Source organism: Spea bombifrons, chromosome 8 (genome assembly GCF_027358695.1).
Source record: "Spea bombifrons isolate aSpeBom1 chromosome 8, aSpeBom1.2.pri, whole genome shotgun sequence".
Lineage (NCBI taxonomy): Eukaryota > Metazoa > Chordata > Amphibia > Anura > Pelobatidae > Spea > Spea bombifrons.
Genome location: NC_071094.1, coordinates 21,056,758 through 21,071,554, shown reverse-complemented (window position 1 = coordinate 21,071,554; position 14,797 = coordinate 21,056,758).

The window sequence follows — 14,797 nt, the reverse complement described above, 5'->3', positions numbered from 1 at the left end:
ACATTAGTTTCCTGCATGTATATATGTAATTTTATGTTGAAAACTATTTGTAGGCATTGACATTCTTGCTTTCATGTAGTAGACAACGCCTCGTGTTCACTAATAGGCCTGATGTATACATTGGGGTACATTGTTTAATATCAAAAATGTTTAAATTGGCACTTTTTCGGGAGATGGCCTGAAAAATAACTTCACTTCACTTCACAATATATTTAATTTTATTTATGTAGTTTGGTAACTCATTTTGAACAAGAACAAATTACTTAAATGTAATCTTATTTATAAACATACTCCCTGCAGTTTACACATATATTGTTGTACTTTTTTGCTGTGGACTACAGTAACATATTGATTCACACCAAAAATTGGTGAGCTCCTATAAAATATAAAACATCAGAAGGAAGGAAAAAGGGATCTGGATACCAAAAGGACTACCTAACAACAGTGTTCTTTTTGTGGGACAATCCCGATTTCCAGGCATTGTTCCGCTGTCCCAGGTAGCTTTTACAGGCAGTGGGAGGCATGGACCTGTGACAGGCCAACAGAGAAGTATAAGCAACAGAGGTCTGTGCTGTTGCATTTCCGCTTCCACGTGGCCTCCTTGGGATTTGGCAACTGCGTGCCCAAGCCTATGCCCAGCCCACTTCATGGGCTAATTTCACATAGCTAGAGGGCCAGTCGCACCCATACCTGCCTTTTGCCAAACTCCCTAAGCAGGTTTGGACAACTAAAATGCTGGGGGTATTTTTTATTTATTTCACAAACATGTCAGGAAACATTTTTGCTTGTGAATGCAAGCCCCCTTTTGAGCAACCAGTTTTAAGAATTGAAATATTTAAGCATCTAGCGCGTGGTTCATTTGTTAAAATTTTAATTTGAAGCGGAATTTATTGCATTTCATGTGAAAGAAGTGGCAGTGTCATCTCCTTTACTATGTCCCTTTTGCTCATGTAGATCTCACTTGAACTACTGATTTGAATATGAATACTTCTAGGAAGAACACCATCCATGGGTGTACTACACGTGTATATTCCACAGTATTCAACTAGCTGTGGAGAAATTTCTATTTTTTAATAAACCTGCTGTCTTACATGGGTGTCTAAACGATAGATTGAGGTTATTGCACCATTTCAATCACATTTTTACTATTTAATATGCAGGTTAAACTCTCATTTCTGGATTTTATTGACAATGCAGAAACAACCATCATAATTAGATTTGCACAACTAATGGTGGTCTCTTGATAAAGTGCCTCAATGCTCAGCTGTTCAAATATTCAAGTTTTATGTGTGCCTATGTTTTGTGTATATTTTTTTTTACAGATATTGATAACGTGCATTGTATGGTTTTATAACAAAAACAGTTAAATAAATATGTGAATTTGTTTTTTATTGCACAATTTATGCAGATTCTTGTCACTTTCCAAAGTGCTAGTTTTAAAAGGTTTGTCGTTAGTCACCATTACATTGCAAAATGATCTCCAAGTCAAGCAATTGGGGAAAGCGATCTTACTGATGGACCTCAGCTCAACATAAATTCAACTGTATACTTTCCTAAATGACTTAACTTGGCAGCAAGTTCCATCTAAATGGTATGCCGTACACAATATAAACTATATGAGTTAGGAACTCAGCTCCCTTTTTGCACCTCTTTATAGTGCAAGGAACATGAGTTAGTGAACAGGAATGTAAACCATGATTATGCTCTCAGAGCATACACCCAGAAATCATGTCTAGATTTGCCAGTAGGAAAGCTAACATATTCAGCTATGTTTTATTGACATAAAATAATGTGCAGCTGAAGTTATTGCACATTTTCATAACTGCATATATTTTAATATAGAACCGTATTTTTTATTTACTCAATGGTAGTGTCATTGTGCATTATTTATTTTTTATTCAATATTATCAATATAGCTTCCATTTCAGTTTTCATTTTGGTGTGACAAAAGGAGCACCTTTTGTCACACTAAATATATAGGTATTAAAATAAAATCAGCTATATTTTATTCATACATATTGATTCATAAATAGTTTCTGCTGATTAAACGTACATTTATGTAACACACTGTAAACACCAAAAGAGGGATGTTGGGATCCACATATGGAGTTGGATTTTCTAAAGAGGGACACTTGATGCATGTCATTACTTCTTACTGTATAAACATACATTTGTGCAAGTGTTGGCTTAACCCCTTAAGGACAATGGGCAGTCCCTTAACCCATTGAAAAACAATGCATTTTGTGCCCGTACATGTACGGGCTTTGTCATTAAGGGGTTAATCAACAGGTCAATACCCACCATCTCAACACAGTGTGTGGGAGAACCCCAGCCTTTAGTGTAACTGAGTATCATCATGCAATGTATACATTTTTTGGTCATTTACATATTCTTACAGTATGTATTGTAGAAAGAAGTATAGCCCATCATAGCATACCCTACTCCCCAACATTTCTGCTGTCCTTATCGGAACACTTGTGCTGGTGATGTGTGGCTAGAGATGGCAGGATGTGAGAGCGTGCAGGGTTATAGACATGACCACAATGCCTAAAAATCGAGTTTTTTTGTTATTATGGGTGTTGGCAGTGGATTGTAGAGCTAATGTATCACTGGAGACCTTTTAGGGCTAAGGATTGTAAAACTATGTACTATTATATAACATTTAATGTATGTAGTGTCAGCAGATCCTGTATCACTATTTTAATACAGAATACAGAATTAGCAATAACATTAATAAATAATGGGTTGCAATCACTATATGAATAACAAGGATCAGGTCTGCATTGTTTCTGTGTTACTATATCTAATAGAAATAGGCGACTATTCCAGTGGCATGGCAGAACCCAAGTGGAGACTGAGCAGAGCCATGTGCCTCGCTCATTGACCCTCCTGCTGTAAACATAAAATCCTTTTTAAAACAATATGTTTAATATAAGTAATGCAGTTATTGTAACCATCTTGGCGTCAACTCCCACTTCTCATTTGTTAAGAGTCAAACTGGCTTACTCTTCTATCCCATCTAACATAAAGAATAATAATTGCAACTGGCATATAATAAATGTCCCCATTAAAATGACCAATAGTCACCCTGCTTTGTAAAGGATTGGGGTTCAACCTAATGTGAAACCAGTATTCTCAGTATTCTTTTCTGAGAAGCCAGACAATGTTTACAGGTTTCTGCCAAATGACACACAGAAACAGTAAATATTTTCTTCTCGAAAAATAACCTTGGATTAAAGTTTTGTGCCAAGTACAATCTGTTCCCACCATAATTCTTCACCTGAGAATGAGGTAACATCTTTTGATCTTGCTTTAACCATTTTCTGCCTTTCATTGTAGCCTTTACGGTAGCATTTATGTTTGTGGCGTGTGGCTGACAGTGACAAATGTATATGTTTTGTTGAGTCTTGCCCATCAGTCTTATGATAGAGCCTAGGGGCAGATGAAGTTCAGGTGGGGCCCGGGGACAGCCCTGGTAAAAGAGGCTCCAATCAGAATAAATAGATACATACATTGTGCATTCGCAACTAAATTTCCCATCTCCAATTCTGGTTCCCTCTTATTCACTTATTGACATTTACAGCACCATTTAGATTAGAACTGTATATTCTGAGACCCAGACATAATGCATATACTTACATACACAGATATGCTTAATATGCACACATCATGTTCATTCATACAGAGCTCCAGATGTCACTGACACATAATGTGTAACACTGTGTCTGGGCAAACAACATGTTTGGGCCCAAAATGGCAATAATAGCACTGTTGGAAGTGAGTGACATTTTACATGGTGAAGAGAGTTTATGTTTGTTAAGGAGAGAAGTTAGCAATATTTCCACATATTTTTCACACCCATCGCATCACACAGACCTCCACCTGCTGCCCCACTACACAGCAAGGAATCTGAAGTCTAAGGAAGCACTGGTAAGTTGAGGAGGGTAAGAGTGGCATATGGGGGGTGGGTGTAAGTGCTTTCTGGAGGCAGAGTTGCATACAGGGAGTTAAAAGGAATATCAGGGTAGCAGAGTGGCATATATGGGTGTTTTCCTTAATTAATATTCAAAGTTTGGGGGTCGTCTTATAATTAAGCAAATACGGTATCTATATCTTGATTCCTGTGTACCGAACCTGGCTATTCCTAGGACTTTGCTGACATCCTGTGCCCCTGACCTTGGCGACTAAACGGCTCTCTTGATTCCTGTGTACTGACCCCGACTATTAACTCTGGGCTCCGCTACCTCCTTGGACTTTACCCCGGCTACCGAACAGCTCCTTCTCTCTGCCTTCCGTGTACCGACCTTGGCTAGTGAACCCGGACTCCACTACTGGACCTTGCCCTCTCAGTGCCTTGTGCTGGTTCCTGTGTCCTGCATTCTGGACTCCGCTATACCTGCCCACCTCTTCCTGACATTCAAATTGTAAAAAAAAGTTTAATTAAACTTGATACCGTGTTGTACTTCCAAAGCTTCATATACTGTAGGTTGTGCTTGCATAAGGAGGAAGAAAAGAGAAGCTTGTATAGGTGGCTGTTATTACAGACTGACTGTCTGTTCAATGGTTTCCTTTCATGATACATGACCTGCTGTTAAAGTTAAACATTACTAAAGATTCTTTCATACAGCAATAAAATACATCACAACAGTTCAGGCAAGCTCCTAATTGACCTTTTCTTTTCCTTCTTTTTATCCTGCAGACCTGGTTAAACATCTCCTGGGTTATATGGCACTGTTAGGGCTCCTAAGCCTAAGAGGTTCTCAACATTATTAATTAGTACATTGAAGACAGGAAATACGGCCCCAAAATTGGACGCACTGTAAATTATTTTATGTTCTATGATAGATACGTGTTTGTGGTGGGCACCGGATGTCTATCAACAGTCACTGTTTGTTGAAAACAAGCCTAGAAGTGAGATAAATACAATTACACCTTGTTGATAATTCTATAAAAACATTTGTCTGGTTATAACTCAGCCCTGCACCTATCAACAAGATAAGATTAAATGACAGCTTCGCTATATAGTTTAAACTGCCTAACCCTAAAACCTGTGTGCTGCATCAGACTGTTCTCATTGTCACCTACTGATATATGAGTAGGAAATGATGATACTGTGTTGAAGATGGTTTACAAACAGAACAGATGGAAATTGAAGTCCTGTGCTGGTCCAAAGAGAAAAAGATGTAAAATACAGTCAAGTTAGACTGTACATACTGGGGAGAATGGTAATCTTAACTTTATTATGTTTTATTATTTTATATAGTGCAGTCATATTTCACAGTGCTGTACAATTGGAAGAAATATTGTGTAACTTGATGGTGATTCATTTGGCGGTGATAACAGCTAACATGTTGTTCATAAGGAGAGATGCTCAAATTGGAAATTGATGACCTGGCGATGGCCCTGGCACTTTAAGGTGAGGGCTGCGTGATGACGTCTTTATCAGCAGACCTAGAGGCTGCAACGTTGTCATTCATGTGATATTTTGGGTGACTTAAAATGTTTAACTCCTTTTGTTCACAGAAAAACATACAGTTAACAACAATTGATGTCCCTGGTACAGCATAGTGTTAAATGAGCTTAGAAAGTGACAGTGGTTATAGTAGTTTATGTTGAGAAAAGACTTGCGTCCATCAAGCTGAACCCTTTTTCCATTTCTTTGTTAACTGCTGTTGATCCAAAAGTAGGCAATTTCGAATTGTGCTTTTGATGGGGAAAAAATCCTTCTTGACTGCAAATGGCAGATTTCTCCTTGGATCAACAAGCACTACATCAATATTAATTTCTATACTATCATACATAGCCCTCTATGTTCTGCTTCATTTAAAAAAAGTATCCAGGCCCCTTTTAAAGGCATCAAATGTATTTGCTAGCAAATGTATTTGAAGATGGTTTTCAGCCTTGATGTTGAGGCATTCAGCTCAGCCGGTTCCAAGGCTCTTGTCCATGCACTCGTGATCTCAGTGTAATTATGTCACACTTTTAAACATGTGTAACGGTCCAAAAAGATTGTTACATTTGTTTAACCTTTTTTGTTTTTAGTAACTCTCTAACGCTGAAACCCTCTACACTATTTCCAAAGTAACTTTAACCCAAAACTTAACCTTACACTAAGGGGTTGATCTAGAGGTCTATCAAGAGGTTACATTAATCTTAAGGCTGTGGACTGCTGGGGCTTTTTCTTTAATAAAGAAAGGCAAAGCTGGGTGATACAGGGAAAGGTTCTGGAGGGCTCAGGGGGTCATTTGAAGGGCAATCGAGGGGTGAAAATAATCTGGAACGCTCTGAAATGCAGTGTTAAAATGTATCACGATGTTTTGTGTCTCTATCTCAGCTTTGTCTAGTAGATAATTCATTCATTGATGAAACCTTTATATCTTGTTGTGGCAGAATGGAGACCTAGGGGATCAGATGAATGTTTTCAATTCAATGTTGGTTAATAATGTCCACTATGTCCATGTTCAAAAAGGGTGTTTTGTACCAGGTTTAGAAGGTTCTACGGTTTCAACTTGTATAAATAATTTACACTTCCACATACGATTTCTATCTTTTTTCGCTACATCATTATAATGCTAGTAAATAATCAAGTCATGGAAATTATTTGTATGGTACTATTTTAAGGTGTTTAAAGTTATCCAATGTAGACTCATAGGAAAAATCTTTATGTAAAACATTAAATATATTATTTCACTGTTTTAGGTGAAGTGTGTGACGGAGTGTGGGAGAGGTGAGAGGTTTGTGATTAGCACACACAAAACTGTCAGCATTGGCTCACTCAGAGAGCACCTTGCATTGTGCAAACATAACTAATGGACATTACCTAATGTGCAAACAGCTCACAGCTTATCTGCAGTTAATTTGAAAGCTAAAGGCAATTACAGAGGTGATGAAGGGCACATGGCTTCTCACGAATCCCACAGGGGAATTTTACACACACTCACGCAAATAAAGAAGAGATATAGTTAGAATTAAAGACAAAGAGCCTAGGAGAAAATAACATATTTACTCACTTAAAAACATACAGCTACACTAATTGGCACATGTCTGGCAAGACAGCACAATTCATCTATACCTTATTCTATCTTCTTTACTAGTCAATGCAGAGCCGACGCTACCTATAGGTAGTGTTCTCCTCTAAGATACTTGGATGCCTCCCTCACTGACTCTGTGAGTCTGTGCCCTGGGAACTGATGTCATTCTTGGGTGCATAGTGTCAGATAGGAACATACAGGTTGGCTGAGGTTACAAGGACCATGTGGGAGAAGGAGGTTAGACATGTGGCTGGTGCTTTTGGGGGCAGGTGCGAAAGCGGTGGTACTAACATGTCCCTTGTTACATTTCCATACTGTCAGGGTCCTTCCAGGCCGCGGAGCTGCATATCTCTGTTTTTCCCTGCCTTGCCTCAGTTCCCATGTTTTGCTGTGATCCATTCCTGGATTTCTGTATGCTCTGTTCTGAACCTCTTATTCCTGGATTCCAGTCTGCTCTTTGCTTCAGCTCCTGTTTCCTTTATAAGGTGTGTCCCACCCATTTGTTCTGTTTGTCTCGGTCTGCAGTCTAAAGGTATGTCCTTCTCGGTTCTGTGTTTGGATTCAATGTTTGGTTTATCAGTACTTTCGTATGCAGGGCTTAGCGTTAGGACCCACCGTTATTGGAGTACTTTGGCGTAGTGGTGGGCTAAGCATACTATGGCCATAAGATGTGACGGAATCTCCAATTGTTATCTTTTAGTCCTAGGCTAGTTCCTGTATCCATGTGCGTCTGTCTTGTATGTACCTTTGCCCTCCTTCCCTGAATCATCTGAGGATTTCGGTTCCTCTCTCCTCTCCCCATGTCCCAGTTAAGTAGTCCTATCCTTGCTTAAAGGAGAAGCGTCCGAGGATTCCGGCTCCTCACTCCTTCCCCTGTGTTCCTTGCCGTGTTCCCTGTCCTTTGTTGTGCCCTGTATCATGTATGTCTTGTATGGTTATGTTCCTTGCTCGGTCTCCCTGTTCCTTGCTCTATCCTCCTTGCTCCTTGCTCTGTCCTTGCTTGCTACGTTTCTGTTGATGATTCCAGTGCTATGTTTCATGCCTGCTCCAGGGTGCCTGCAGGATATCTCCAAGTTTGTTCGTTTTGTTAGATCCTAGTTTTGTTTGGATTTCCACATCCAGCCACATTTGGGTCTGCCTTGTTCTGGACTACATCTGCTGCTATGTCAGGGTGCTGGTATGTGGCTGCACAACCCTGGGTGCTCAACACCCGGGTGAGTGCGGTCGCCCTGCACCAGGCCCTGTCCTACTCCACTCCTGCGCAATACCTCCTGAACTCCATGTTGTATTTATCATTTTGAACTTATATATAATGATAGAAACACTGGCACTCCATGAAGACAAAAGAGTAAAAAATTGTGTAATTAATAAGTATATCTTTTTATTTGGATACGTGATCCTGTATTAAATATATATATATATATATATATATATATATATATGATAAAGTATGTGAAAAAAAAATATATATATAAAAAGAAATATACAATAAATAACATACCAGCCTCAAGGACATATAAACTGCTTAACGCATTTCGCACCGAAGGCGCTTTATCAAAAGCTGATCCTCTTAAGAACAAGCCACCTTATATATACCTACCAATCAAGGTGTGTAATAGAAGCCTGATAGTGGCAATAACAATATATTTCACATCAAATAAACAAAGAAAACCAAAGAATATACATAAAGTACCCTTGTGAAAATAAATAAAAAGCCATTTGCGTTTTTTGCACATATATAGCCCTGCATAAGCTAATTGTTAAAAACACTACTCTAGGCAATAAATGTGTTTCTTTAGTATACTGAGAGATTTTTGCCTATGTTGTGGCAACTGGTTGTGATCTAGAATAGGGATCAGGGTAGTAAATGTATACACTGTATTTACTCGATTATAAGACGACCCTGATTATAAGACGACGCCCCAAAATCTGAATATTAATTTATGTAAAAAAGAAAAAGCCTGAATATAAGACGACCCTATAAGAAAAAAGTTTTACCAGTAAATGTTAATTCATGTAAACTATGTGAACAATTGTTTGTTAATAAAAGCTATAATTGAGAAAAATATTTTGTTTTTATTTCCTTTTTTTTCAACCTGCCCCCCAGTTATGCACATCTGCCCCCAGGCTTGCCACTCTGCCCAGAAATGCCTTATACCCCCTATATGCCACTGTGCCCCATGATATGCCTTTTAACCCTCTAAATGCCACTGTGCCCCATGATACGCCCTTTAACCCTCTATATGCCACTGTGCCCCATGATATGCCTTTTGACCCCCTATGTGCCACTCTGCCTCCAGAATTGTCTTATACCCCTATATGCCACTCTGGCAGTTAGGGGGTTAAAAGGTATATTATGGGGCAGAGTGGCATTAAGGGGGTTAAAAGGCATTTCACAGAGCACTCTGCCTCCAGAAATGCCTTATGCCCCCCTATTTAACACTCCCTCCCCATTTGTTATGGTGGGCAAATGTGATGGAAAACCATTCCACTTAAAATTAAGGGGGTAGTAGAAGGATTGCCAAACACTTATCTACAAACACCAGGCAAGCCAGAAGGTTTGTTTTTTCCCCTCAGAAATCTTATGGTGCTGCCACTACCACAGGGTATTCTGGGTAGGCGCATGCAAACAAGGTCAACAATGATCACCTTTTGCCTCTATATCCACTTTATACATGGAACCCTTAAAAGTAAATGCCCGCTGTACTCAGGAAAAACTCAGGAAAGAGATGCAGTAGCCAGATCACTACTCATAGAAAGCTGTTTCAGCCTTAATGGGACTCATCAGCATGAGGTTGTGATACTGACTTTACACTTGAGGCTTGGGGAGCACAAGAAATACCAATAACAAAAGGTATGGTGGGTAAAGGTGATGGAAAACTAAGGGGGTAGTAGAAGGGTTGCTAAATACTAATGTACAAACAACAGACAAGCCAGAAGGCTTGTTTTTTCCCCTCAGAAATCTCATGGTGCTGCCACAACCACAAAGGATTCTGGTTAGGCTCATGCAAACAAGGTCAACAATGATCACCTTTTGCCTCTATTGGAGCATGTTAATGGGTTACAGCTGCAATGGGAACTGGAGGCCAGCAGCAAAAAATGTAAAATTTCTGTTCCAAATATCCACCGAATGTCCCAAACCCCTCGTAAAATAATTCTTTAACCATTTGAAATCTTGCCAATTCAATTTTTTTGGCTGGGGACACAAGTATCTCAGGTGACAAAAACACATGTACAACCTCCCTACCCCAATTCTTGTCTTGTCATATCCCTTGAATTTATGTATTGTATTAAGCGCTGCGTAAACTGTTGGCGCTATATAAATAAAGGATAATAATAATAATAATAACAATAGAAAAATGAATGAGTTCACGGAGGGTCTTTCCAGACCCTCTAGAGAACTCTCGAGCTCCTCCTGCAGGTTGAATGCAGGTACGGCATTCAACCATGCAATGTTTTAAAAAAAAATGTAAAAAAATATGGTAACGTAAAAATAATTCCCCACTGTCACCAAAAAAGTGCATATATAAGTTTTTTTTATGAGCAAGTCCTACAATTCAAGCTATATCTTCACAAAAATTCCCACATGGAAAGATTTAAAATATTGGCATTATAAATGCCCATAGGGTGCATAGTTTTAAAAAATGTATGATTTGATGGGGTAAATTGAATTGGTCGGCATCAAAGATGTCCCAAATATGGGCATGTCCCAAATACGTCCCATATGTCCCAAATACAGACTGGCCAGATGTCTAAATGGCATAAAAATACACACCTCACAAAGGTGGCCTTTTACCTCCCAAATAACCCAACAAACCCATGCATGTGGGGCATCACTGTACTCAGGAGATGTGTGAAAAAAAATAAAAAAAAATTACTACCATAAAGTTTGATAAAGGCTGGTGGCAAAATGAGTGCATAGAAAGGGTTAAAATACCAGCATTTCAAATACCCTGGGGTGTCTAGTTTTCAAAAATATGTGGTTGGATGGGGTAAATTGTATTGGCCGGCTTCAAAGATAACTGAAATAGGGTATGTGGGCAGAATTTTTGACAAGTCAAAATTCCAATTTGAAAAATGCACACCTCTCAAAAAGGGCCTTTTAGTCCCCGAGCAACCTAACAAACCCATGCATGTGGGGTATCACTGCGCTCAGGAGATGTTACTGAACATATATTGGGTTGTGTTGTTTGGCAGTGACATATAACAGGTGCGCTAAATTTATACCTGGAGTACAATGTGTTTGAAAAAAATACAAAAAATTGTTACTACCATAAAGTTTGACAAAGGCTGATGGTAGAACTAGTGCATGGAAATGGTTAAAATACCATTGGGTGTCTTGGGTGTCTAGCTTCTAAAAATATGTGGTTTGATGGGGTAAACTACTTTGGCCGGCTTCAAAGATACCTGAAATAGCACATGGGGCAGAATGACCAGCTTTGGGGAAAATGGTTTTGAAATAGGAAAACGCTACCATAATGTGCAGAAAAAAGCAAAAAAAAAAACATAAAAACATTGGGTATTTCTAAACTCAGAAAAAATAGTAGAATCTATTCAGCAGGTTTTTTTCATTAGTTTTTGCAGATGAGTAAAAGATTTTTTTTACAAAAAGTGATAAAAAGTCTTTTTTAACTAAAAATCACCATATTTTATCATTTTTGTTATAGAAAATTAGATGATATGATAAATAATAATGGTATCTAAAGAAAGCCCTGTTTGTCCTGAAAAAAACCAATATATAATATGTGTGGGAGCATGAAATGAGAAAGAAGAAAATCACAGCTAAACAGCAACACTGAAAAATGTTAAAAGAGCCATTGCCCCACAATATACTACGAGTAAGAAACAGTCTTGCCATTAAGGGGTTAAGCAATCATGGGATAGGCATAAGGCTAAGCTAGATTTAATATAAGGCCAGAGACCAAGGTAAGTATTCAGGGGTTGGGCAGACTAGCTGAGCCGAAAGGCTCTTATCTGCCATCACTTTCTATGTTTCTATGGTATAAGGGGGTGGGACACAAAGGAGGCAGATCCAAGGGGCAGCAAATTGAGGTTTTGCCTAAGGTGGCAATAATCCTTACACCAGCCCTGAAGCAATGCATAGGTAAAAAATTATTGTAGCTAAAATATTTTATATTGTTTGGTTGTACTGTATTTGTATGTGTCAGAATGATCACAGAATTAAATTCACACAATCACACATACTTAAATTTAGGGTAGCACAGGGTTATTGTGGGTATTACATAAGTGCATAAATGTGATGTGATGACAGAGAACATTCATTAGTATGTGTTGTCATTTATATAGTGTAAGGTTAAGTAAATCATTTGACATTCCTAATTGTGGAGGATTTTTTAGGCATGAGAGTATGAGGGGTATTTGCCTTCGTTTCGATCAATGTTTTTACAAATACATTGGAAGGGTTGAACTTATTTTTTTTGGAGCCAGCTAATTTGATATAGGATAAAGGGTCCAGGTGTATGCATGAAGACCAGGCTCAGATGATTTATTTTATACATTTCTTCCTCTACTAATATCATGTGATGTTGTAGAAATATACTCAAACAATATAAGTTCCCCATGGTGTGGCCAATCCTATTGTACACAAATGTGATATTAGAGGAACAAACACATTAACATGCACAACAACTGGAATGCAATCATGTGGAATTAATGAGCAGAACCCAGGGGGTCAAGTATTAACTCTAAGGGCTCCAGATCTGGTGGAGACCTATAATGTAATCTAAGTTGGATTGGGGGTTGTTCTGTGAGGGACGTCATGCATTAAATGGCCGTTCTGAGGATTCAGTGACCCTTTTTTGGCATGGGACAAAGGGTAGCTTTTAAATAGGGCTCCCCTACATGGCTTGCTATGATTTATCTCACCATGATGATTCCCTGCCCTCCTACCACCTCCTGGGCATGCCAAAGTGTCCTGTGAGAATTCGGAACTAGGCAGCCCTCACAAGGAGGGCCACATCAAGTGCACTAGTCAAGTAGCTATAGTGCAAGGTCTCCTCGTGGGGTGGGACCCATGAAGTTATGCGGGTTATGGCACCACTGTGCTAGGAGGATTGATTGAGCAATTGCCTAGAGCAATTCTCGTGGGAGCTCACTAATTATTTAGAATAAAGGTTTATGGTTTTTGGTAAAAGTAAGTGTGATTTTTCAGAACAGTTACGATAATGATGTGTGTTTAGAAATAAACACTGTGGCCTCTTCGAACTCCAACCTGCGTTGTGTCCTTATTTAGGATGAGGGGCAGCTAGGTAGCCTGAGGTTCACCAAGTAAACGGCGCCTGAGTCATGCAATATTAAAAAGACATGGACAAACCAACCATTGGTAAAGTAATGCTATCCCAAGTCCCAGATCCCAAGTGTCCCTCTTTCCGAGGGGCCAAACATATCACACAAAAACGGTCAGTTAATGACCAATGGCACTTCATGGCATTAAACAAGCATAGAAAGTGATCTGCGATAACGTTCTTCACTTAAACGCCGAGATCGTCATCAGGGGCCATGTCTGGTCCCTCCCCAGTGTGCCCACGTCCACCATACACTGTATGGCGACGGACGCCCGTTTTAAAAGAGTTTAGGAGGCGACCAATGATATCGAGGCATTCAGCGACACCAAACAACCACCCCATGAAGCACTGGTTTTATGGGGTAAATTGCATTGACTCTGCTTCAAAGATACCCAAAATAGCACATGGGGTAGAATGACCAGATTTGGAAAAAAATTACGTGTTTGAAATAGCAAAACGCTACTTGTATTTATTGCCCAATAACTTGCAGAAAGAAGTGAAAAAAAAATAACATTGGGTATTTCTAAACTCAGGACAAATAGAATCTGTTTAGCATTTTTTTAATTAGCTTTTTTAGATGAGTAAAAGACTTTTTAAATAAACAAGGTATTTAACAGCAGCCCTTACATGTATGGGCTTTGTCACCAATACATTGTGACCCTGTACATGTACGGGCTTTGTCGTGAAGGGGTTATAAAATAAAGTTCGTATGAATTTGAATGCACAAGTCTACTGACAAAGACCACAAGCTTGTCTTCTCAGTCAATTCAGTAATTAATAGGTGTTGAGGACCGGGCTCTCTGCGGGCCAGTCAAGTTGTCCAAAATGTCTTGGTATGGTGGAGCATTAAGATTTCCCTTACTGGAAGTAAGGGGCCTAGCCCACCCCTGAAAAACAGCACCATTATCCCTCCTCCACAAAACCTTAAAGTTTGCACAACACAGTCAGGCGAACCTGACATCTGCCAAACTCAGACACACCAATCACACCGCCAAATAGAGTAGCTGGATTCCTCCTTCTACAGAACACATTTCCCCACAGCCCAGTGGTGGCGTGCTGGACACCACTAGATCCGACGCTTGGCATTGTATTTGGCGATGGGAAGCTCCTATACAGCTGCTCAGCAATGGAAATTAATTCCATGAAGCTTGCGCCGCACAGTTTTTGTGCTGAAATAAAGGCCAGTGGAAGTTTGAAACTCTTCAACCGTGGAATCGCCAGAGCGTTGGCGACATTTAAACACCATCTGGCTTAGCACTCTGTGACCCCCGAAATGTGACTTTAGTTTTGCTGCTGTTCCTAAACTCTTCCGCTTTCAGTTGACTGTAGAATATCTAGCAGGGATGAAATTTCATGAACTGATTTATTGTAAAGATGGCATCATATCACAGTACCACATTTGAATTCTCTGAGCTCTTCACAAATGTTTGCAAATGCAGTCTGCATGGCTAGGTGGTCATG